This window comes from Elephantulus edwardii, unplaced genomic scaffold (assembly GCF_000299155.1).
Source record: "Elephantulus edwardii isolate Elephantulus edwardi_28Jun2011 unplaced genomic scaffold, EleEdw1.0 scaffold00110, whole genome shotgun sequence".
Taxonomy (NCBI): Eukaryota; Metazoa; Chordata; class Mammalia; order Macroscelidea; family Macroscelididae; genus Elephantulus; species Elephantulus edwardii.
Window position 1 is genome coordinate 8020788 of NW_006399860.1, and position 4159 is coordinate 8024946.

Consider the following 4159-nt stretch of genomic DNA (forward strand, 5'->3'; position numbering starts at 1 on the left):
ATACACTTATTGAGGAGTAATTATGTTAGTTTGAGTATTAAGGTGTTCCTGATTCAGGCCATGGTTTTTCAGATTATTTGCTATGCAATTGAGAGCTGGAGCATAAATAAGGATGACAGGAAAAAATTATGCCTTTGAGCAGTGGTGTTAAGAGAAGAATAGTGAACATCTCATGGATTGCTAAAAAAAAAACAAAAAATGTCTTTGAGAAAGTATAACCAGAGTGTTCTTTGAAGGCAAAGGTGATAAATCTTCACCTCACATACTTCGGGGATGTTTCTAGGAGTGCCTGTTCCTTGGAGAGGGACATGATGCTTGGAAAGAGAGAGGGTTACTGAAGAAGAGGAAGACCCTTGACCAAGTGGATTGACACAGTGACTACCACAGTGGGCTCTAATGTGTCAGGAAGTGTGAAGATGGCACAGGATAGACAGGGTTTGGATCTGTTACTGTTCATACGGTTCATCTGTTGCTATTGGTTGTATTCGACTCAATGGTACCTAACACCATAACAAAAACAACACACACATGCGCATGTAAAAGTGTGTGTATAGGATTCTTTATTGAAAGATGACACATTCTATCTTCTTCATTCTTTAAGTTTCATTTACGTATTTTCTTTTCCAGCTGAATTTTGTATTTTCATTTTAAATTGCAAAGTTGATTATATTTCTTTCTATATTGTACTGTAACCCAAGTTAAGTTTCCCATCAATTTTCATTGATTAATTTTAAGTGTTGGATGCAATAAACATTTATAATTACAAGACTGTGAAGACCGAAAAATCATTATGAGTATTTGTCCTCATTTTTTTCCTTTTTTCTTTTTTCTGTTGTCTTCTCCATTCCCCCCACACTTCCCTCTATTAATAACAGCTGTACTTTTCAGGTGTCTGTTACCATTTGATTTAATTTTCTGATTATGTAATTTGTTACCCAATTTTCTATAATTTGGAGTTCTTGGGTAGAACTAACATTTAAAACACTCAAAGGGTGATGGGTTAAGTCTTTTCAGAAGGGCTTTGGAAGTTATGTGGTGTTATTATCCTGAAAATAAATCACTGACAAATCTGTAGAGCACAGTTCTACTCAGATATTTTTTGGTGTTAAAATTCCATGAGTTAGAATTCACTGGATAAAGGGCTTATTTCTTCACATATTGATTTATTTTGTACAATACTATTTCATGTTCATATGACTATTTAGCTTCAAATTTCTGTGAAACCAATTGATGAATCTTTGTATCCGACTTAGATAAGACAAAATTTTATATAGAAAAAAAGAGAAACAACATGCCCCATCATATGCATACTTTTAACAATCATGCATGAATTCATTCAACACATAGTGAAGTTTTTTAGTCCAAACATTGCTACACTAGCTAAATATACAATAATTAACACAACAGTAGTAAAATGCATGATTTAATATGTTAGCAGATATTAGAACAAAATAAATATGTAGAATAATAATTAGAAATAAGTGTTTAGGAAAAGAGATACTGTTGATATGAGATACTGGGATGCTTGACATAGATTGAAATATAATTTTTCAAAAGCTGGCATATTAACTTAAAACATAATTATAAAGCAAATCAGTTATTAATTTGTATTATACAGTAAGTATCATATACATGTTTCTTTATATTATATATTATTTATCATTTATTCACCCCTATAGATTTTTTTACTTCAAACCTATCTTTTTGTATGTTTCTCACATTTCTTTGACTTGATTCCAACTCACAGTTGATCCTCTAGTAAGTTTGCTTTGTAATGGCTGATTAGTTGAAATTATCACCAAAGTACTGCCTTTGAGGTAGCAACAAATGTATCTATGGGCTAAACTGTATCACTTATTCCTGTAATTCCACTTTATATCAAGTTGTCTCATAGAGGAGCACTCTTTATTACAGCCTTCTTTTAGACCCCTGTACTCTAGTAGAGTCTTGCACTCATTTCCCCTGAAAGTGTCCTCTAATAGATAGTCATTTTCCATTTTATTTTACTTGTTCTCCTTGTTTGCCCCCACACTTTCACCATTGCCTTTTCTCTCCTACATAATATTTCATTCTTGGTTTTCTTGCTGGCACAAGGATTGCAATAATGGGTTTGAGCACAGCAGAGACAGTGAAAGTGGCAAAGGATTAGGCAGTGTTTACCTTCTATTTTAGTTAGTGTCACTATGAATCAGAATTAGCCCAACATATTTCTTTATAGTAACAGGTTGTTTCTGTGATTCTTTGTAAATTTATTTCTTTGATCTTTTGTTTTCTTTGAAAAACCTTTCCTTTATGTGTATATATTTTAAACACCAATATTATGCAAGATATCTTCCTTGAGCAACTTTTTACCTGCTTCTCGACATTTTTCCCTGAACAATACCACTGTATATTCAATTTAAAATTGCCATTAACATGTCAATAATTCTATCAATTTCTTTTGATTGGTTCCATCTTCTACAATCTCATGTTCATGGTATAGCTCATGGCCATATAATTTTGTAGAGATGTCACTAAAGTTCTCAGGATTTGTATATGTCAGAAAATTTAACTCACCCTGTAACTGAAAATTACTTTTCTTTCTCTACATTCTGTCTTAATGATTATATATCATGATTACGTAATGCTAACTCTTGGGCTCCAGATAATATCCTTTTCCTTATTTTTTGGTCACAAGTCATCTGGGTTGTTTTACTTGTTGTTATTTACCATTTAGTCAGAATGGACCCCGTAGCTAATTCTTAGTGGGTTTTCAGAAGCAGTAAAGTGCATGGAAGGAAGATTGTCTATCCTTCTCCCAATATCCACATAGTGACTGTTAAGTGAAGAAAGGAGAAAAACATAATGACTTATTATGAGTTAGTCTTTGATTACAAATTGTTCCTGTGCTGTTCTGACTTGTAGAGAAAAGCCACATCACCAAACGAGTGATAAACAAGGAATGTTGACACTATCAAGACAAGGCTATACCATGCTGTAACAGTTCCTTGATTTTATGTATCCAGAAAGCATTTCTTAAGATTTTTCCTCCAATTTTAATTGTATCCAATAACACTAGAAGAATGAAAACTAAATTGTATTACAGTAAGAATAAGAAAAATGCTTGTCCAAATCATAATTATTTGAAGCCAATTTTGTCATTTTAGTATCTGGTAACTTTTCTTGATAATCTGTGGGAAAAATATTTTATTAAAATTTAATATAAATCTTTCCCTTTTATTAACAATTACAATTTAGAAAGGAAGGAAGAAAAGGATTGGGCAAGTCTATGCCTGTTCTTAAAATAGCACATTTATAATCTTTTTCTTCATGAATGATTATTACCTCAAATTACCTCTGAGACTTACTTTGTGGTCAACAGGGCAAAAAGGATCGTTTGACCTTGTCATACTAAGAAAGAGAATGAAAATAAGAATTTATGTTCAAATGGAAAGAAACTTCTACAGTCTATTTGAAGAACTACAAATAAAGAAATAAACATTAAACAATTAAACATTTTAAGAGAAATATATTGCTTGTCAGAAAAAAAATATTATAGATCTTATATTTTCTTATTGCATTTGACCCATCAATGTCACAGTGTTTATCATCACAGTAACCATGAGTTACCTCTGTACAGCAAATGAACAGACCAGAGCTATAGCACTTAGGAGAATGTTTGACCCAAAACAATTAATAACAGGCCTGAAAGCCACAAATTAAATCACTCACCTTTGGCTTGGTAGAATCACTTTCTATCCACTAGGACAACAGAGTTCTCTTATGATCACTGTTATTGTTGTTGTTGTTAAGTGCCATTGAGTCATAGACAACTCATAGCGACCCTAAGAATGAAAGGCCTGAACACTTGTATAATTTTCATCGTTTCTCCAAGTTCATAGAGTTTCCAGGGCAAGCCATTCCAGAAGTGGATGTGACTCCTGCTTCCAAGCTTGTTTTAATTGGTGAGCACCACCATACACTGTCAACCATGGGTAACCATTATGGCATTTAAAACACCAGTGGCACAGTGTTCAGCATCACAGCAACCCCAAGTTATCAAAACACAGCAAATTAACAGACCAGTACTATACCACTTAGAAAAATGTTCTTCCCAAACACAGTTAATGCCAGGCTGGACAACAGCAGGCCTGAGGACCCAACTAACTTGATCATATAG

The 4159-nt window shown here is 33.2% G+C and overlaps 1 protein-coding gene across 2 annotated transcripts in view; it reads left to right on the forward strand.

Annotated features, from left to right (window-relative positions):
* Positions 1-4159, forward strand: part of KCNT2 (potassium channel, subfamily T, member 2) — a 734552-nt gene that overhangs the window by 397875 nt on the left and 332518 nt on the right. The gene's annotated exons all lie outside the window — the stretch shown is intronic.